Consider the following 22633-nt stretch of genomic DNA (forward strand, 5'->3'; position numbering starts at 1 on the left):
TGACTCAGATAGCAGTTTACAGGCAAAGCAGTAAACCATACCTGCTGATGGTGAGTAAATTAACCACTCTCTACTGCTTATCTGCTTGTTTGGGAGGCAACAATGCAATAAATCATTGGTGAGTGACCGTGTTTGTCCTCCAAGACCACAAATATATTCATTTTATTTCAGATTATGAAATAATGAAACTAATGTAGTCATATGTTTTTTTATTGGTTATAATCAGTGCTCAAGTTGTAAAAGAGAATCAGGGGGGATGGTGGATTTTATCATATGGGGACAATGTTAGCATCCCCACAGCGTCAGTGACTTCAGTGTCAGTGACTTCAGTGACTTGGTAAAAATGTCATTGCCTGTGTGCGTGCCCCCTCCCTCGCCCACAGTATTTTACTCAATATGCGCAAAAGTTAATGTTCAAATAGCAGTAATACCACGTTCATTGATAAAATGACATAAGGGATGGAAAGGGGGGATGGCAGTTTTAGAAGGGGGGTGATTTTGACTGTTTTTATTTCAGGGGGGATGCCATCCCCCCTCAACTCAAGTGCTGGGTATAATAACAAAACAGAAAAAGAGAAGAGTTTGTTTTCAAATGTTTGTTTATTTCTTTATTAAAGTTACAATGGAAGCACATTTATTTATTTATCAATTTGCCTTAAAACATGTGGGGACATCTGGTCTAGTGCATCCTTGCCATGAGATAAGGGAGAAAACACAAATCATAAAACAAAGAAAGAAATAACAGGCTTCAAATATATCTTTCATTATTAAAAATAAAAAGGGGTAATAAACATAGTGATGACTCATGTCCAGGTGCAAATAGCCAACACTGCTGCCCGCCATGGCTGTCTTCTTGTCCCCTGTTCACCATGGCAACGCACCAGAGTTTTGTTGAGACACAGAGTTAATACTTTGCTAAAACTACACCCATAATGTATGTGGATGCTAATGCTAACTCCATTTCAACATTGACGCAATTCACCTTGGAGTACAAACAGTGTACATTTCTTAATCCAATCCTGTATCACAAATAAATGCTTTTCTTTTTCTGCCAACCTTGTTCTCTTCTCGTCAATGCAGGAAAAGAGAGAAAACAAACAAAGAGACAAACCTCTCTGTGTCCAGAGACTTGGAGTGGCGCCCGATCGTGTTCTCGCAGCGCTTGCACTGGTACTTGAATTTGTAGTTGATGTCGTAGCTGTGGCAGCGGGTGACCATGGGCAGCTCGGGGTGGGCCAGCGTGGCCTTGCGTGCGTAGATCTGCCATCCCTCACTCCGTTTATCAGCCAGGTGGCAGCGTGGCACATCTCATGCACCAGTGTGTCCCGCACAGGCCCGGATTAACCCCCTAGGGTGCCCTAGGGTGACCAGACTTGATGTGTGCCCCCCCCCCCAAACACACACATTTTTTTTTTTTTTTTTTACTTTGCAAGTGAAAATTCGATATTTACTATGGTTACAAAAACCATAGATTTACAAGAGCATATTACTACAGTACTGGCTCATCACAGTTATTTACTATGGTTACAAAAACCATAGATTTACAAGAGCATACTACAGTACTGTAGACACTGGCAGGTGGCTGTTGATTTTATTTGTCCGGCGTGTCGCCCTCATTTTGCTAAGCTGCCGCACTAACTGGAGTGTGTGTGATTTGCTCAGAGTGGATGTGTGGTGTCTCCTTATGTTTTCATTTCATTTCATTTATTTATTTTTGCACATGAGATTGTCATACATTTTTATGTGCCCTATACAATTAATTAATTTCCCCATGGGCAAAAAAGGAGCAGGAGCAAGTCAAGTCAAATAAATCAAATTAAGTCACGCCAAAAGTGCAGCCTTCAAACCCCCTGTCGACTCCTGAAGAAGGCAAATCTTGGTCACCAGTGTAGCGAACGGGAACTGGACAGTGTAACTCGCCCCATGCGGGAGTCGAACCCCGATCTCCGGCATAACCGACGGCCGCGCTACCCCAACACCAAGAGAGTTAACTCCCTTGGTGGAGCTGTTAACGGGCCTCATACAGGATCGTTACACTATCCTCACCGTTCGGGAGAGCGTGCCCTCACGCTTCACTATGTCAAGTCCCTCACGTGGACACGGCTCTCCGATGGCCTTCCTTTCATCCCAACTTTCTGACACCAGTGTACACATAGAATTTTCATTTAAAACGCATCACTCAGGATAAAAACATTTGCTATATTAAATTAACAAAGGCATTCACAACAAAAGGCATTCGTTTTGGCATTACATGTTATTAAAAAGGTAATTTGTTAATGATAACGATAAATAAAACAAACCTTTAAAAGTTTAAAATCATACACATTAGTATCGGGGGCATTGGGTGTGAAATTGCTTAGTTTCTGAAACGGTGCGTCTCCTCGTCCTATCGCAAGTGTACGGGGAGGCCGTAGACCACAGGCGCAGCTCCTGTGATGTATTTGAGTTGGGTGGCCTGGCGGGAGGAGTCCATGTGGTCCAGGAGAGCAGCCCCAGGGCCTGCTGACATCCAGGACTGCAGCAGGGCCGTGGTGAAGCGTTCCATGTCCACGTTGGTAACGTCCCACAGGTTCCCCAGAACCAACGGGCAGCCTGCCATTAGGTAGTTGAGGATGATGCCAGACCCCTCCAGCTCCCCACGCACAGCCAGAGCAGCACTGCTGCAGCCAAACAGCATACAGCCGGCCCTCTGGTGGCAGCGGTGGGGTCCGGGTCTTAATCCTAGAGCAATGCTTCTGGAACTGTTCGTGTGCCTCTCTTCTTCTTCTTCTTCTTCTTCTTCTTTCTCCTCCTCACCTGGGGTGATCGGTTTTCTCTCCAGTTTCAAGTCTGCAGGGATGTGCTCTCCAAGCACCTTCTTAGTGGGGGTGGCACAGGGTGGTTTGAAGAAGGTATCATCCCCAGTGCTAATAGCTGTAGGGTCTTGAATGGAAAATGAATCTTTAGACCCATCGTCCAGATCACATGAGTCCACAGTAGAGGTCTTAGTGTCCATGTTGCGACACTTCTCATGATCACACAGGCAGTTCTCGCCACAGGTCATTGCTCCCTTACGGCACCGGCAGAGCTTGTTGCCACAGCGACCCTTGCACGCACACCCTGTTGCCTTGGCTCTCTTGCGGCCTTTGTCATTCTTCTTGGGGCACCACTCTTCCACCACCTCCTCCTCTTATTCAGATTCAGAGTCAGACACCAGCTCCTCATATTTAATGGCCATCTTCACGGGTGCCTTGGCTGTAGTGCCACGCCGTCCTTTGGGCTTTGGTGGGACGTAATCAAAGGAGTCCTCTAGGGTTGGTGTAGACACTGGCAGGTGGCTGTTGATTTTATTTGTCCGGCGTGTCGCCCTCATTTTGCTAAGCTGCCGCACTAACTGGAGTGTGTGTGATTTGCTCAGAGTGGATGTGTGGTGTCTCCTTATGTTTTCATTTCATTTCATTTATTTATTTTTGCACATGAGATTGTCATACATGTTTATGTGCCCTATACAATTAATTAATTTCCCCATGGGCAAAAAAGGAGCAGGAGCAAGTCAAGTCAAATAAATCAAATTAATCCGAAGTCACGCCAAAAGTGCAGCCTTCAAACCCCCTGCCGACTCCTGAAGAAGGCAAATCTTGGTCACAGGCCTGCAGAGACAGCTGGTCCGGGTCTTAATCCTAGAGCAATGCTTCTGGAACTGTTCGTGTGCCTCTCTTCTTCTTCTTCTTCTTTCTCCTCCTCACCTGGGGTGATCGGTTTTCTCTCCAGTTTCAAGTCTGCAGGGATGTGCTCTCCAAGCACCTTCTTAGTGGGGGTGGCACAGGGTGGTTTGAAGAAGGTATCATCCCCAGTGCTAATAGCTGTAGGGTCTTGAATGGAAAATGAATCTTTAGACCCATCGTCCAGATCACATGAGTCCACAGTAGAGGTCTTAGTGTCCATGTTGCGACACTTCTCATGATCACACAGGCAGTTCTCGCCACAGGTCATTGCTCCCTTACGGCACCGGCAGAGCTTGTTGCCACAGCGACCCTTGCACGCACACCCTGTTGCCTTGGCTCTCTTGCGGCCTTTGTCATTCTTCTTGGGGCACCACTCTTCCACCACTTCCTCCTCAGATTCAGATTCAGAGTCAGACACCAGCTCCTCATATTTAATGGCCATCTTCACGGGTGCCTTGGCTGTAGTGCCACGCCGTCCTTTGGGCTTTGGTGGGACGTAATCAAAGGAGTCCTCTAGGGTTTGTGTAGACACTGGCAGGTGGCTGTTGATTTTATTTGTCCGGCGTGTCGCCCTCATTTTGCTAAGCTACCGCACTAACTGGAGTGTGTGTGATTTGCTCAGAGTGGATGTGTGGTGTCTCCTTATGTTTTCATTTCATTTCATTTATTTATTTTTGCACATGAGATTGTCATACATTTTTATGTGCCCTATACAATTAATTAATTTCCCCATGGGCAAAAAAGGAGCAGGAGCAAGTCAAGTCAAATAAATCAAATAAATCCGAAGTCACGCCAAAAGTGCAGCCTTCAAACCCCCTGTCGACTCCTGAAGAAGGCAAATCTTGGTCACCAGTGTAGCGAACGGGAACTGGACAGTGTAACTCGCCCCATGTGGGAGTCGAACCCTGAACTCCGGCATAACCGACGGCCGCGCTACCCCAACACCAAGAGAGTTAACTCCCTTGGTGGAGCTGTTAACGGGCCTCATACAGGATTGTTACACTATCCTCACCGTTCGGGAGAGCGTGCCCTCACGCTTCACTATGTCAAGTCCCTCACGTGGACACGGCTCTCCGATGGCCTTCCTTCCATCCCAACTTTCTGACACCAGTGTACACATAGAATTTTCATTTAAAACGCATCACTCAGGATAAAAACATTTGCTATATTAAATTAACAAAGGCATTCACACCAAAAGGCATTCGTTTTGGCATTACATGTTATTAAAAAGGTAATTTGTTAATGATAACGATAAATAAAACAAACCTTTAAAAGTTTAAAATCATACACACTAGTATCGGGGGCATTGGGTGTGAAATTGCTTAGTTTCTTAAACGGTGCGTCTCCTCGTCCTATCGCAAGTGTACGGGGAGGCCGTAGACCACAGGCGCAGCTCCTGTGATGTATTTGAGTTGGGTGGCCTGGCGGGAGGAGTCCATGTGGTCCAGGAGAGCGGCCCCAGGGCCTGCAGACATCCAGGACTGCAGCAGGGCCGTGGTGAAGCGTTCCATGTCCACGTTGGTAACGTCCCACAGGTTCCCCAGAACCAACGGGCAGCCTGCCATTAGGTAGTTGAGGATGATGCCAGACCCCTCCAGCTCCCCACGCACAGCCAGAGCAGCACTGCTGCAGCCAAACAGCATACAGCCGGCCCTCTGGTGGCAGCGGTGGGGTCCGGGTCTTAATCCTAGAGCAATGCTTCTGGAACTGTTCGTGTGCCTCTCTTCTTCTTCTTCTTCTTTCTCCTCCTCACCTGGGGTGATCGGTTTTCTCTCCAGTTTCAAGTCTGCAGGGATGTGCTCTCCAAGCACCTTCTTAGTGGGGGTGGCACAGGGTGGTTTGAAGAAGGTATCATCCCCAGTGCTAATAGCTGTAGGGTCTTGAATGGAAAATGAATCTTTAGACCCATCGTCCAGATCACATGAGTCCACAGTAGAGGTCTTAGTGTCCATGTTGCGACACTTCTCATGATCACACAGGCAGTTCTCGCCACAGGTCATTGCTCCCTTACGGCACCGGCAGAGCTTGTTGCCACAGCGACCCTTGCACGCACACCCTGTTGCCTTGGCTCTCTTGCGGCCTTTGTCATTCTTCTTGGGGCACCACTCTTCCACCACTTCCTCCTCAGATTCAGATTCAGAGTCAGACACCAGCTCCTCATATTTAATGGCCATCTTCACGGGTGCCTTGGCTGTAGTGCCACGCCGTCCTTTGGGCTTTGGTGGGACGTAATCAAAGGAGTCCTCTAGGGTTTGTGTAGACACTGGCAGGTGGCTGTTGATTTTATTTGTCCGGCGTGTCGCCCTCATTTTGCTAAGCTGCCGCACTAACTGAAGTGTGTGTGATTTGCTCAGAGTGGATGTGTGGTGTCTGTCTTCTTGTCCCCTGTTCACCATGGCAACACACCAGAGTTTTGTTGAGACACAGAGTTAATACTTTGCTAAAACTACACCCATAATGTATGTGGATGCTAATGCTAACTCCATTTCAACATTGACGCAATTCACCTTGGAGTACAAACAGTGTACATTTCTTAATCCAATCCTGTATCACAAAAAAATGCTTTTCTTTTTCTGCCAACCTTGTTCTCTTCTCGTCAATGCAGGAAAAGAGAGAAAACAAACAAAGAGACAAACCTCTCTGTGTCCAGAGACTTGGAGTGGCGCCCGATCGTGTTCTCGCAGCGCTTGCACTGGTACTTGAATTTGTAGTTGATGTCGTAGCTGTGGCAGCGGGTGACCATGGGCAGCTCGGGGTGGGCCAGCGTGGCCTTGCGTGCGTAGATCTGCCATCCCTCACTCCGTTTATCAGCCAGGTGGCAGCGTGGCACATCTCATGCACCAGTGTGTCCCGCACAGGCCCGGATTAACCCCCTAGGGTGCCCTAGGGTGACCAGACTTGATGTGTGCCCCCCCCCCAACACACACACTTTTTTGTTTGTTTGTTTACTTTGCAAGTGAAAATTTGATATTTACTATGGTTACAAAAACCATAGATTTACAAGAGCATATTACTACAGTACTGTAGACACTGGCAGGTGGCTGTTGATTTTATTTGTCCGGCGTGTCGCCCTCATTTTGCTAAGCTGCCGCACTAACTGGAGTGTGTGATTTGCTCAGAGTGGATGTGTGGTGTCTCCTTATGTTTTCATTTCATTTCATTTATTTATTTTTGCACATGAGATTGTCATACATTTTTATGTGCCCTATACAATTAATTAATTTCCCCATGGGCAAAAAAGGAGCAGGAGCAAGTCAAGTCAAATAAATCAAATTAATCCGAAGTCACGCCAAAAGTGCAGCCTTCAAACCCCCTGCCGACTCCTGAAGAAGGCAAATCTTGGTCACAGGCCTGCAGAGACAGCTGGTCCGGGTCTTAATCCTAGAGCAATGCTTCTGGAACTGTTCGTGTGCCTCTCTTCTTCTTCTTCTTCTTTCTCCTCCTCACCTGGGGTGATCGGTTTTCTCTCCAGTTTCAAGTCTGCAGGGATGTGCTCTCCAAGCACCTTCTTAGTGGGGGTGGCACAGGGTGGTTTGAAGAAGGTATCATCCCCAGTGCTAATAGCTGTAGGGTCTTGAATGGAAAATGAATCTTTAGACCCATCGTCCAGATCACATGAGTCCACAGTAGAGGTCTTAGTGTCCATGTTGCGACACTTCTCATGATCACACTGGCAGTTCTCGCCACAGGTCATTGCTCCCTTACGGCACCGGCAGAGCTTGTTGCCACAGCGACCCTTGCACGCACACCCTGTTGCCTTGGCTCTCTTGCGGCCTTTGTCATTCTTCTTGGGGCACCACTCTTCCACCACCTCCTCCTCAGATTCAGATTCAGAGTCAGACACCAGCTCCTCATATTTAAGGGCCATCTTCACGGGTGCCTTGGCTGTAGTGCCACGCCGTCCTTTGGGCTTTGGTGGGACGTAATCAAAGGAGTCCTCTAGGGTTTGTGTAGACACTGGCAGGTGGCTGTTGATTTTATTTGTCCGGCGTGTCGCCCTCATTTTGCTAAGCTGCCGCACTAACTGGAGTGTGTGTGATTTGCTCAGAGTGGATGTGTGGTGTCTCCTTATGTTTTCATTCCATTTCATTTATTTATTTTTGCACATGAGATTGTCATACATTTTTATGTGCCCTATACAATTAATTAATTTCCCCATGGGCAAAAAAGGAGCAGGAGCAAGTCAAGTCAAATAAATCAAATAAATCCGAAGTCACGCCAAAAGTGCAGCCTTCAAACCCCCTGTCGACTCCTGAAGAAGGCAAATCTTGGTCACCAGTGTAGCGAACGGGAACTGGACAGTGTAACTCGCCCCATGCGGGAGTCGAACCCCGAACTCCGGCATAACCGACGGCCGCGCTACCCCAACACCAAGAGAGTTAACTCCCTTGGTGGAGCTGTTAACGGGCCTCATACAGGATCGTTACACTATCCTCACCGTTCGGGAGAGCGTGCCCTCACGCTTCACTATGTCAAGTCCCTCACGTGGACACGGCTCTCCGATGGCCTTCCTTCCATCCCAACTTTCTGACACCAGTGTACACATAGAATTTTCATTTAAAACGCATCACTCAGGATAAAAACATTTGCTATATTAAATTAACAAAGGCATTCACACCAAAAGGCATTCGTTTTGGCATTACATGTTATTAAAAAGGTAATTTGTTAATGATAACGATAAATAAAACAAACCTTTAAAAGTTTAAAATCATACACACTAGTATCGGGGGCATTGGGTGTGAAATTGCTTAGTTTCTTAAACGGTGCGTCTCCTCGTCCTATCGCAAGTGTACGGGGAGGCCGTAGACCACAGGCGCAGCTCCTGTGATGTATTTGAGTTGGGTGGCCTGGCGGGAGGAGTCCATGTGGTCCAGGAGAGCGGCCCCAGGGCCTGCAGACATCCAGGACTGCAGCAGGGCCGTGGTGAAGCGTTCCATGTCCACGTTGGTAACGTCCCACAGGTTCCCCAGAACCAACGGGCAGCCTGCCATTAGGTAGTTGAGGATGATGCCAGACCCCTCCAGCTCCCCACGCACAGCCAGAGCAGCACTGCTGCAGCCAAACAGCATACAGCCGGCCCTCTGGTGGCAGCGGTGAGGTCCGGGTCTTAATCCTAGAGCAATGCTTCTGGAACTGTTCGTGTGCCTCTCTTCTTCTTCTTTCTCCTCCTCACCTGGGGTGATCGGTTTTCTCTCCAGTTTCAAGTCTGCAGGGATGTGCTCTCCAAGCACCTTCTTAGTGGGGGTGGCACAGGGTGGTTTGAAGAAGGTATCATCCCCAGTGCTAATAGCTGTAGGGTCTTGAATGGAAAATGAATCTTTAGACCCATCGTCCAGATCACATGAGTCCACAGTAGAGGTCTTAGTGTCCATGTTGCGACACTTCTCATGATCACACAGGCAGTTCTCGCCACAGGTCATTGCTCCCTTACGGCACCGGCAGAGCTTGTTGCCACAGCGACCCTTGCACGCACACCCTGTTGCCTTGGCTCTCTTGCGGCCTTTGTCATTCTTCTTGGGGCACCACTCTTCCACCACCTCCTCCTCAGATTCAGATTCAGAGTCAGACACCAGCTCCTCATATTTAATGGCCATCTTCACGGGTGCCTTGGCTGTAGTGCCACGCCGTCCTTTGGGCTTTGGTGGGACGTAATCAAAGGAGTCCTCTAGGGTTTGTGTAGACACTGGCAGGTGGCTGTTGATTTTATTTGTCCGGCGTGTCGCCCTCATTTTGCTAAGCTGCCGCACTAACTGGAGTGTGTGTGATTTGCTCAGAGTGGATGTGTGGTGTCTCCTAATGTTTTCATTTCATTTCATTTATTTATTTTTGCACATGAGATTGTCATACATTTTTATGTGCCCTATACAATTAATTAATTTCCCCATGGGCAAAAAAGGAGTAGGAGCAAGTCAAGTCAAATAAATCAAATTAATCCGAAGTCACGCCAAAAGTGCAGCCTTCAAACCCCTCTGCCGACTCCTGAAGAAGGCAAATCTTGGTCACAGGCCTGCAGAGACAGCTGGTCCGGGTCTTAATCCTAGAGCAATGCTTCTGGAACTGTTCGTGTGCCTCTCTTCTTCTTCTTCTTCTTCTTTCTCCTCCTCACCTGGGGTGATCGGTTTTCTCTCCAGTTTCAAGTCTGCAGGGATGTGCTCTCCAAGCACCTTCTTAGTGGGGGTGGCACAGGGTGGTTTGAAGAAGGTATCATCCCCAGTGCTAATAGCTGTAGGGTCTTGAATGGAAAATGAATCTTTAGACCCATCGTCCAGATCACATGAGTCCACAGTAGAGGTCTTAGTGTCCATGTTGCGACACTTCTCATGATCACACAGGCAGTTCTCGCCACAGGTCATTGCTCCCTTACGGCACCGGCAGAGCTTGTTGCCACAGCGACCCTTGCACGCACACCCTGTTGCCTTGGCTCTCTTGCGGCCTTTGTCATTCTTCTTGGGGCACCACTCTTCCACCACCTCCTCCTCAGATTCAGATTCAGAGTCAGACACCAGCTCCTCATATTTAATGGCCATCTTCACGGGTGCCTTGGCTGTAGTGCCACGCCGTCCTTTGGGCTTTGGTGGGACGTAATCAAAGGAGTCCTCTAGGGTTTGTGTAGACACTGGCAGGTGGCTGTTGATTTTATTTGTCCGGCGTGTCGCCCTCATTTTGCTAAGCTGCCGCACTAACTGGAGTGTGTGTGATTTGCTCAGAGTGGATGTGTGGTGTCTCCTTATGTTTTCATTCCATTTCATTTCATTTATTTTTGCACATGAGATTGTCATACATTTTTATGTGCCCTATACAATTAATTAATTTCCCCATGGGCAAAAACGGAGCAGGAGCAAGTCAAGTCAAATAAATCAAATAAATCCGAAGTCACGCCAAAAGTGCAGCCTTCAAACCCCCTGTCGACTCCTGAAGAAGGCAAATCTTGGTCACCAGTGTAGCGAACGGGAACTGGACAGTGTAACTCGCCCCATGCGGGAGTCGAACCCCGAACTCCGGCATAACCGACGGCCGCGCTACCCCAACACCAAGAGAGTTAACTCCCTTGGTGGAGCTGTTAACGGGCCTCATACAGGATCGTTACACTATCCTCACCGTTCGGGAGAGCGTGCCCTCACGCTTCACTATGTCAAGTCCCTCACGTGGACACGGCTCTCCGATGGCCTTCCTTCCATCCCAACTTTCTGACACCAGTGTACACATAGAATTTTCATTTAAAACGCATCACTCAGGATAAAAACATTTGCTATATTAAATTAACAAAGGCATTCACACCAAAAGGCATTCGTTTTGGCATTACATGTTATTAAAAAGGTAATTTGTTAATGATAACGATAAATAAAACAAACCTTTAAAAGTTTAAAATCATACACACTAGTATCGGGGGCATTGGGTGTGAAATTGCTTAGTTTCTTAAACGGTGCGTCTCCTCGTCCTATCGCAAGTGTACGGGGAGGCCGTAGACCACAGGCGCAGCTCCTGTGATGTATTTGAGTTGGGTGGCCTGGCGGGAGGAGTCCATGTGGTCCAGGAGAGCGGCCCCAGGGCCTGCAGACATCCAGGACTGCAGCAGGGCCGTGGTGAAGCGTTCCATGTCCACGTTGGTAACGTCCCACAGGTTCCCCAGAACCAACGGGCAGCCTGCCATTAGGTAGTTGAGGATGATGCCAGACCCCTCCAGCTCCCCACGCACAGCCAGAGCAGCACTGCTGCAGCCAAACAGCATACAGCCGGCCCTCTGGTGGCAGCGGTGAGGTCCGGGTCTTAATCCTAGAGCAATGCTTCTGGAACTGTTCGTGTGCCTCTCTTCTTCTTCTTTCTCCTCCTCACCTGGGGTGATCGGTTTTCTCTCCAGTTTCAAGTCTGCAGGGATGTGCTCTCCAAGCACCTTCTTAGTGGGGGTGGCACAGGGTGGTTTGAAGAAGGTATCATCCCCAGTGCTAATAGCTGTAGGGTCTTGAATGGAAAATGAATCTTTAGACCCATCGTCCAGATCACATGAGTCCACAGTAGAGGTCTTAGTGTCCATGTTGCGACACTTCTCATGATCACACAGGCAGTTCTCGCCACAGGTCATTGCTCCCTTACGGCACCGGCAGAGCTTGTTGCCACAGCGACCCTTGCACGCACACCCTGTTGCCTTGGCTCTCTTGCGGCCTTTGTCATTCTTCTTGGGGCACCACTCTTCCACCACCTCCTCCTCAGATTCAGATTCAGAGTCAGACACCAGCTCCTCATATTTAATGGCCATCTTCACGGGTGCCTTGGCTGTAGTGCCACGCCGTCCTTTGGGCTTTGGTGGGACGTAATCAAAGGAGTCCTCTAGGGTTTGTGTAGACACTGGCAGGTGGCTGTTGATTTTATTTGTCCGGCGTGTCGCCCTCATTTTGCTAAGCTGCCGCACTAACTGGAGTGTGTGTGATTTGCTCAGAGTGGATGTGTGGTGTCTCCTAATGTTTTCATTTCATTTCATTTATTTATTTTTGCACATGAGATTGTCATACATTTTTATGTGCCCTATACAATTAATTAATTTCCCCATGGGCAAAAAAGGAGTAGGAGCAAGTCAAGTCAAATAAATCAAATTAATCCGAAGTCACGCCAAAAGTGCAGCCTTCAAACCCCTCTGCCGACTCCTGAAGAAGGCAAATCTTGGTCACAGGCCTGCAGAGACAGCTGGTCCGGGTCTTAATCCTAGAGCAATGCTTCTGGAACTGTTCGTGTGCCTCTCTTCTTCTTCTTCTTCTTCTTTCTCCTCCTCACCTGGGGTGATCGGTTTTCTCTCCAGTTTCAAGTCTGCAGGGATGTGCTCTCCAAGCACCTTCTTAGTGGGGGTGGCACAGGGTGGTTTGAAGAAGGTATCATCCCCAGTGCTAATAGCTGTAGGGTCTTGAATGGAAAATGAATCTTTAGACCCATCGTCCAGATCACATGAGTCCACAGTAGAGGTCTTAGTGTCCATGTTGCGACACTTCTCATGATCACACAGGCAGTTCTCGCCACAGGTCATTGCTCCCTTACGGCACCGGCAGAGCTTGTTGCCACAGCGACCCTTGCACGCACACCCTGTTGCCTTGGCTCTCTTGCGGCCTTTGTCATTCTTCTTGGGGCACCACTCTTCCACCACCTCCTCCTCAGATTCAGATTCAGAGTCAGACACCAGCTCCTCATATTTAATGGCCATCTTCACGGGTGCCTTGGCTGTAGTGCCACGCCGTCCTTTGGGCTTTGGTGGGACGTAATCAAAGGAGTCCTCTAGGGTTTGTGTAGACACTGGCAGGTGGCTGTTGATTTTATTTGTCCGGCGTGTCGCCCTCATTTTGCTAAGCTGCCGCACTAACTGGAGTGTGTGTGATTTGCTCAGAGTGGATGTGTGGTGTCTCCTTATGTTTTCATTCCATTTCATTTCATTTATTTTTGCACATGAGATTGTCATACATTTTTATGTGCCCTATACAATTAATTAATTTCCCCATGGGCAAAAACGGAGCAGGAGCAAGTCAAGTCAAATAAATCAAATAAATCCGAAGTCACGCCAAAAGTGCAGCCTTCAAACCCCCTGTCGACTCCTGAAGAAGGCAAATCTTGGTCACAGGCCTGCAGAGACAGCTGGTCCGGGTCTTAATCCTAGAGCAATGCTTCTGGAACTGATCGTGTGCCTCTCTTCTTCTTCTTCTTCTTCTTTCTCCTCCTCACCTGGGGTTATCGGTTTTCTCTCCAGTTTCAAGTCTGCAGGGATGTGCTCTCCAAGCACCTTCTTAGTGGGGGTGGCACAGGGTGGTTTGAAGAAGGTATCATCCCCAGTGCTAATAGCTGTAGGGTCTTGAATGGAAAATGAATCTTTAGACCCATCGTCCAGATCACATGAGTCCACAGTAGAGGTCTTAGTGTCCATGTTGCGACACTTCTCATGATCACACAGGCAGTTCTCGCCACAGGTCATTGCTCCCTTACGGCACCGGCAGAGCTTGTTGCCACAGCGACCCTTGCACGCACACCCTGTTGCCTTGGCTCTCTTGCGGGCTTTGTCATTCTTCTTGGGGCACCACTCTTCCACCACCTCCTCCTCAGATTCAGTTTCAGAGTCAGACACCAGCTCCTCATATTTAATGGCCATCTTCACGGGTGCCTTTGCTGTAGTGCCACGCCGTCCTTTGGGCTTTGGTGGGACGTAATCAAAGGAGTCCTCTAGGGTTTGTGTAGACACTGGCAGGTGGCTGTTGATTTTATTTGTCCGGCGTGTCGCCCTCATTTTGCGATAAACGTAAGTCCCTTCTCCAAGACTTCCCTCTCCAATGAGGTTAGCCTATACGTCCGCGACAAGTTCATCACATTGGAATCTGGGGGAGCCATTTCAAGAGCCTCCTCCCCCCTTACATGTTTAACTGGTCTAACCAGTGTGTCAATATAAGTGATGCTGTTTTACCAGTCCAATGAATTGGGTCCTGGGGCTCAACCTGAAATCTAAGTTTATTAATGTCCTCCAGATATTTACATTTGTCTCTAATTGTGTCATTAAGTATTTTCAACACATTTTGCTGGGCCCGATCTTGCTCTGGCTCGACCCGTCATTTTAGGGTTTGGGTTAAAACTGGAATGTAAATAGTAAATAGTGCTCCATTAGATCGTGGTACTCTTTAGAGTCCTTGTTCATCAAGATGAACTTTTTGGAGATTCTATCAATGCTCTCGTCCAGTTGCACTTTGCATCGGACATCTGGCTCGAGTGACTGAGCTTTTTGTGACTGTGACTTGGTTCTGTCCTGTGTCTTGGTTCTGTCCTGCCCAACTCGCACCAGATTTATGTCCCCGCAGTTGCCTTTTGGGGGTTTCAGGGTTTATTTTTTTATTTATTTTAATTTTTTTATTTTAATGAGATCAATTATTTCATGGGGTGAATGTTTCTCAGCTCTGGCTGAGGCGAGTCTTCATTGCAAAGTCGGCGCTGAGTTTACGCATCACATCTCCGTGGCTCTGACCTACCAGCTCCTGACGCACAGCCCCAAAGTTCTCTTTGACGAACGTGGCGAAGGGGGTGGGAGCCCGGGGCGTGGAGGGGGTGAGCAGGACCAGCCGACCGGAGCAGAGGGAACAGACAAACCTCTCTGTGTCCAGAGACTTGGAGTGGCGCCCGATCGATAACTCGCAGCCGTTGCACTGGTACTTGAATTTGTGGTTGATGTTGTAGCTGTGGCAGCGGGTGACCATGGGCAGCTCGGGGTGGCCCAGCTTGGCCTTGCTTGCGTAGATCTTCCAGAAGGGTCCGTGGCCATCGTTGCGACACTTCTCATGATCACACTGGCAGTTCTCGCCACAGGTCATTGCTCCCTTACGGCACCGGCAGAGCTTGTTGCCACAGCGACCCTTGCACACACACCCTGTTGCCTTGGCTCTCTTGCGGCCTTTGTCATTCTTCTTGGGGCACCACTCTTCCACCACCTCCTCCTCAGATTCAGATTCAGAGTCAGACACCAGCTCCTCATATTTAATGGCCATCTTCACGGGTGCCTTGGCTGTAGTGCCACGCCGTCCTTTGGGCTTTGGTGGGACGTAATCAAAGGAGTCCTCTAGGGTTTGTGTAGACACTGGCAGGTGGCTGTTGATTTTATTTGTCCGGCGTGTCGCCCTCATTTTGCTAAGCTGCCGCACTAACTGGAGTGTGTGTGATTTGCTCAGAGTGGATGTGTCGTGTCTCCTTATGTTTTCATTTCATTTCATTTATTTATTTTTGCACATGAGATTGTCATACATTTTTATGTGCCCTATACAATTAATTAATTTCCCCATGGGCAAAAAAGGAGCAGGAGCAAGTCAAGTAAAATAAATCAAATTAATCCGAAGTCACGCCAAAAGTGTAGCCTTCAAACCCCCTGTCGACTCCTGAAGAAGGCAAATCTTGGTCACAGGCCTGCAGAGACAGCTGGTCCGGGTCTTAATCCTAGAGCAATGCTTCTGGAACTGATCGTGTGCCTCTCTTCTTCTTCTTCTTCTTCTTTCTCCTCCTCACCTGGGGTGATCGGTTTTCTCTCCAGTTTCAAGTCTGCAGGGATGTGCTCTCCAAGCACCTTCTTAGTGGGGGTGGCACAGGGTGGTTTGAAGAAGGTATCATCCCCAGTGCTAATAGCTGTAGGGTCTTGAATGGAAAATGAATCTTTAGACCCATCGTCCAGATCACATGAGTCCACAGTAGAGGTCTTAGTGTCCATGTTGCGACACTTCTCATGATCACACAGGCAGTTCTCGCCACAGGTCATTGCTCCCTTACGGCACCGGCAGAGCTTGTTGCCACAGCGACCCTTGCACGCACACCCTGTTGCCTTGGCTCTCTTGCGGCCTTTGTCATTCTTCTTGGGGCACCACTCTTCCACCACCTCCTCCTCAGATTCAGATTCAGAGTCAGACACCAGCTCCTCATATTTAATGGCCATCTTCACGGGTGCCTTGGCTGTAGTGCCACGCCGTCCTTTGGGCTTTGGTGGGACGTAATCAAAGGAGTCCTCTAGGGTTTGTGTAGACACTGGCAGGTGGCTGTTGATTTTATTTGTCCGGCGTGTCGCCCTCATTTTGCTAAGCTGCCGCACTAACTGGAGTGTGTGTGATTTGCTCAGAGTGGATGTGTGGTGTCTCCTTATGTTTTCATTTCATTTCATTTATTTATTTTTGCACATGAGATTGTCATACATGTTTATGTGCCCTATACAATTAATTAATTTCCCCATGGGCAAAAAAGGAGCAGGAGCAAGTCAAGTCAAATAAATCAAATTAATCCGAAGTCACGCCAAAAGTGCAGCCTTCAAACCCCCTGCCGACTCCTGAAGAAGGCAAATCTTGGTCACAGGCCTGCAGAGACAGCTGGTCCGGGTCTTAATCCTAGAGCAATGCTTCTGGAACTGTTCGTGTGCCTCTCTTCTTCTTCTTCTTTCTCCTCCTCACCTGGGGTGATCGGTTTTCTCTCCAGTTTCAAGTCTGCAGGGATGTGCTCTCCAAGCACCTTCTTAGTGGGGGTGGCACAGGGTGGTTTGAAGAAGGTATCATCCCCAGTGCTAATAGCTGTAGGGTCTTGAATGGAAAATGAATCTTTAGACCCATCGTCCAGATCACATGAGTCCACAGTAGAGGTCTTAGTGTCCATGTTGCGACACTTCTCATGATCACACAGGCAGTTCTCGCCACAGGTCATTGCTCCCTTACGGCACCGGCAGAGCTTGTTGCCACAGCGACCCTTGCACGCACACCCTGTTGCCTTGGCTCTCTTGCGGCCTTTGTCATTCTTCTTGGGGCACCACTCTTCCACCACTTCCTCCTCAGATTCAGATTCAGAGTCAGACACCAGCTCCTCATATTTAATGGCCATCTTCACGGGTGCCTTGGCTGTAGTGCCACGCCGTCCTTTGGGCTTTGGTGGGACGTAATCAAAGGAGTCCTCTAGGGTTTGTGTAGACACTGGCAGGTGGCTGTTGATTTTATTTGTCCGGCGTGTCGCCCTCATTTTGCTAAGCTACCGCACTAACTGGAGTGTGTGTGATTTGCTCAGAGTGGATGTGTGGTGTCTCCTTATGTTTTCATTTCATTTCATTTATTTATTTTTGCACATGAGATTGTCATACATTTTTATGTGCCCTATACAATTAATTAATTTCCCCATGGGCAAAAAAGGAGCAGGAGCAAGTCAAGTCAAATAAATCAAATAAATCCGAAGTCACGCCAAAAGTGCAGCCTTCAAACCCCCTGTCGACTCCTGAAGAAGGCAAATCTTGGTCACCAGTGTAGCGAACGGGAACTGGACAGTGTAACTCGCCCCATGTGGGAGTCGAACCCTGAACTCCGGCATAACCGACGGCCGCGCTACCCCAACACCAAGAGAGTTAACTCCCTTGGTGGAGCTGTTAACGGGCCTCATACAGGATTGTTACACTATCCTCACCGTTCGGGAGAGCGTGCCCTCACGCTTCACTATGTCAAGTCCCTCACGTGGACACGGCTCTCCGATGGCCTTCCTTCCATCCCAACTTTCTGACACCAGTGTACACATAGAATTTTCATTTAAAACGCATCACTCAGGATAAAAACATTTGCTATATTAAATTAACAAAGGCATTCACACCAAAAGGCATTCGTTTTGGCATTACATGTTATTAAAAAGGTAATTTGTTAATGATAACGATAAATAAAACAAACCTTTAAAAGTTTAAAATCATACACACTAGTATCGGGGGCATTGGGTGTGAAATTGCTTAGTTTCTTAAACGGTGCGTCTCCTCGTCCTATCGCAAGTGTACGGGGGAGGCCGTAGACCACAGGCGCAGCTCCTGTGATGTATTTGAGTTGGGTGGCCTGGCGGGAGGAGTCCATGTGGTCCAGGAGAGCGGCCCCAGGGCCTGCAGACATCCAGGACTGCAGCAGGGCCGTGGTGAAGCGTTCCATGTCCACGTTGGTAACGTCCCACAGGTTCCCCAGAACCAACGGGCAGCCTGCCATTAGGTAGTTGAGGATGATGCCAGACCCCTCCAGCTCCCCACGCACAGCCAGAGCAGCACTGCTGCAGCCAAACAGCATACAGCCGGCCCTCTGGTGGCAGCGGTGGGGTCCGGGTCTTAATCCTAGAGCAATGCTTCTGGAACTGTTCGTGTGCCTCTCTTCTTCTTCTTCTTTCTCCTCCTCACCTGGGGTGATCGGTTTTCTCTCCAGTTTCAAGTCTGCAGGGATGTGCTCTCCAAGCACCTTCTTAGTGGGGGTGGCACAGGGTGGTTTGAAGAAGGTATCATCCCCAGTGCTAATAGCTGTAGGGTCTTGAATGGAAAATGAATCTTTAGACCCATCGTCCAGATCACATGAGTCCACAGTAGAGGTCTTAGTGTCCATGTTGCGACACTTCTCATGATCACACTGGCAGTTCTCGCCACAGGTCATTGCTCCCTTACGGCACCGGCAGAGCTTGTTGCCACAGCGACCCTTGCACGCACACCCTGTTGCCTTGGCTCTCTTGCGGCCTTTGTCATTCTTCTTGGGGCACCACTCTTCCACCACCTCCTCCTAAGATTCAGATTCAGAGTCAGACACCAGCTCCTCATATTTAATGGCCATCTTCACGGGTGCCTTGGCTGTAGTGCCACGCCGTCCTTTGGGCTTTGGTGGGACGTAATCAAAGGAGTCCTCTAGGGTTTGTGTAGACACTGGCAGGTGGCTGTTGATTTTATTTGTCCGGCGTGTCGCCCTCATTTTGCTAAGCTGCCGCACTAACTGGAGTGTGTGTGATTTGCTCAGAGTGGATGTGTGGTGTCTCCTTATGTTTTCATTCCATTTCATTTATTTATTTTTGCACATGAGATTGTCATACATTTGTATGTGCCCTATACAATTAATTAATTTCCCCATGGGCAAAAAAGGAGCAGGAGCAAGTCAAGTCAAATAAATCAAATTAATCCGAAGTCATGCCAAAAGTGCAGCCTTCAAACCCCCTGCCGACTCCTGAAGAAGGCAAATCTTGGTCACAGGCCTGCAGAGACAGCTGGTCCGGGTCTTAATCCTAGAGCAATGCTTCTGGAACTGATCGTGTGCCTCTCTTCTTCTTCTTCTTCTTCTTCTTTCTCCTCCTCACCTGGGGTGATCGGTTTTCTCTCCAGTTTCAAGTCTGCAGGGATGTGCTCTCCAAGCACCTTCTTAGTGGGGGTGGCACAGGGTGGTTTGAAGAAGGTATCATCCCCAGTGCTAATAGCTGTAGGGTCTTGAATGGAAAATTAATCTTTAGACCCATCGTCCAGATCACATGAGTCCACAGTAGAGGTCTTAGTGTCCATGTTGCGACACTTCTCATGATCACACAGGCAGTTCTCGCCACAGGTCATTGCTCCCTTACGGCACCGGCAGAGCTTGTTGCCACAGCGACCCTTGCACGCACACCCTGTTGCCTTGGCTCTCTTGCGGCCTTTGTCATTCTTCTTGGGGCACCACTCTTCCACCACCTCCTCCTCAGATTCAGATTCAGAGTCAGACACCAGCTCCTCATATTCAATGGCCATCTTCACGGGTGCCTTGGCTGTAGTGCTACGCCGTCCTTTGGGCTTTGGTGGGACGTAATCAAAGGAGTCCTCTAGGGTTTGTGTAGACACTGGCAGGTGGCTGTTGATTTTATTTGTCCGGCGTGTCGCCCTCATTTTGCTAAGCTACCGCACTAACTGGAGTGTGTGTGATTTGCTCAGAGTGGATGTGTGGTGTCTCCTTATGTTTTCATTTCATTTCATTTATTTATTTTTGCACATGAGATTGTCATACATTTTTATGTGCCCTATACAATTAATTAATTTCCCCATGGGCAAAAAAGGAGCAGGAGCAAGTCAAGTCAAATAAATCAAATAAATCCGAAGTCACGCCAAAAGTGCAGCCTTCAAACCCCCTGTCGACTCCTGAAGAAGGCAAATCTTGGTCACCAGTGTAGCGAACGGGAACTGGACAGTGTAACTCGCCCCATGTGGGAGTCGAACCCTGAACTCCGGCATAACCGACGGCCGCGCTACCCCAACACCAAGAGAGTTAACTCCCTTGGTGGAGCTGTTAACGGGCCTCATACAGGATTGTTACACTATCCTCACCGTTCGGGAGAGCGTGCCCTCACGCTTCACTATGTCAAGTCCCTCACGTGGACACGGCTCTCCGATGGCCTTCCTTCCATCCCAACTTTCTGACACCAGTGTACACATAGAATTTTCATTTAAAACGCATCACTCAGGATAAAAACATTTGCTATATTAAATTAACAAAGGCATTCACACCAAAAGGCATTCGTTTTGGCATTACATGTTATTAAAAAGGTAATTTGTTAATGATAACGATAAATAAAACAAACCTTTAAAAGTTTAAAATCATACACACTAGTATCGGGGGCATTGGGTGTGAAATTGCTTAGTTTCTTAAACGGTGCGTCTCCTCGTCCTATCGCAAGTGTACGGGGAGGCCGTAGACCACAGGCGCAGCTCCTGTGATGTATTTGAGTTGGGTGGCCTGGCGGGAGGAGTCCATGTGGTCCAGGAGAGCGGCCCCAGGGCCTGCAGACATCCAGGACTGCAGCAGGGCCGTGGTGAAGCGTTCCATGTCCACGTTGGTAACGTCCCACAGGTTCCCCAGAACCAACGGGCAGCCTGCCATTAGGTAGTTGAGGATGATGCCAGACCCCTCCAGCTCCCCACGCACAGCCAGAGCAGCACTGCTGCAGCCAAACAGCATACAGCCGGCCCTCTGGTGGCAGCGGTGGGGTCCGGGTCTTAATCCTAGAGCAATGCTTCTGGAACTGTTCGTGTGCCTCTCTTCTTCTTCTTCTTCTTCTTTCTCCTCCTCACCTGGGGTGATCGGTTTTCTCTCCAGTTTCAAGTCTGCAGGGATGTGCTCTCCAAGCACCTTCTTAGTGGGGGTGGCACAGGGTGGTTTGAAGAAGGTATCATCCCCAGTGCTAATAGCTGTAGGGTCTTGAATGGAAAATGAATCTTTAGACCCATCGTCCAGATCACATGAGTCCACAGTAGAGGTCTTAGTGTCCATGTTGCGACACTTCTCATGATCACACAGGCAGTTCTCGCCACAGGTCATTGCTCCCTTACGGCACCGGCAGAGCTTGTTGCCACAGCGACCCTTGCACGCACACCCTGTTGCCTTGGCTCTCTTGCGGCCTTTGTCATTCTTCTTGGGGCACCACTCTTCCACCACCTCCTCCTCAGATTCAGATTCAGAGTCAGACACCAGCTCCTCATATTTAATGGCCATCTTCACGGGTGCCTTGGCTGTAGTGCCACGCCGTCCTTTGGGCTTTGGTGGGACGTAATCAAAGGAGTCCTCTAGGGTTTGTGTAGACACTGGCAGGTGGCTGTTGATTTTATTTGTCCGGCGTGTCGCCCTCATTTTGCTAAGCTGCCGCACTAACTGGAGTGTGTGTGATTTGCTCAGAGTGGATGTGTGGTGTCTTCTTATGTTTTCATTTCATTTCATTTATTTATTTTTGCACATGAGATTGTCATACATGTTTATGTGCCCTATACAATTAATTAATTTCCCCATGGGCAAAAAAGGAGCAGGAGCTACGGCTTGATGTATTCCTCAACTGACAAGACCTTCATCTTCATCTCTGCGGTTAACACATCATTATGAGGTATCTCCTGTTATTTAGAGAAATTGTGTCATCTTGATCTTGCTAGTTTAACTCGGCTAAGGATTGGAGTTAGCACGCTTAGCACGATTACTACGATACCTAATCTAATCTATTACCAATCTAGTATTTACCATACCATGTGTTAATCTCTTGGGACTTCACTGTGTTGGCAATTTAGCAGAATGAACTATCATTGGGTCATTATCATTACGGCAGTAATATCACTCAACTAGCTCAAAGTATTGCATAAATATTTTACCAGTTTTGAATCATAACAATCTTAACATAACAGCAACGAAGTCGCCCGGCGCGCGCTGTTGTTTTTTAAATAAGTGTGTTTGTCCAATCACCTTGGCGTGTGTGGTATGATTCACTTCCACAATCACTCACTATCGGCCGCCCACTAGGGACCCGAGAAGCAACAGTCCACTCATCAACAGGTTTATGGATTTTCGGAAGCAAATAGAAGAGGCGAGGACGAGGCTCATCCGGTCCCATTAAATAGACCATCTGTTTCTCAGTAATGTGCTTATCCTGGCATAACTTCATCACTATCTCCCTAATGAGACCTTGTGTCTCTTCTTGTATCGAATGCGGTAGAGGGGAGTAGTGTTGTTTATTATTCAGTTGTCTATTTGCTTCTAAAAGATACTGTGCTTTATCCATAAGGACTATTTGAGAACCTTTATCAGCAGGTTTAATGACTAAATCAGGATTCTTGCTAAGGCCCTTCAGGGCCTGCCATTGGGCTTGAGACAGATTGTGTGCCTGTGTCGGCCTAGCTCTGAACT

Source organism: Nansenia antarctica, assembly GCF_963989245.1.
Source record: "Nansenia antarctica genome assembly, chromosome: 8".
Classification (NCBI taxonomy): Eukaryota; Metazoa; Chordata; class Actinopteri; order Argentiniformes; family Microstomatidae; genus Nansenia; species Nansenia antarctica.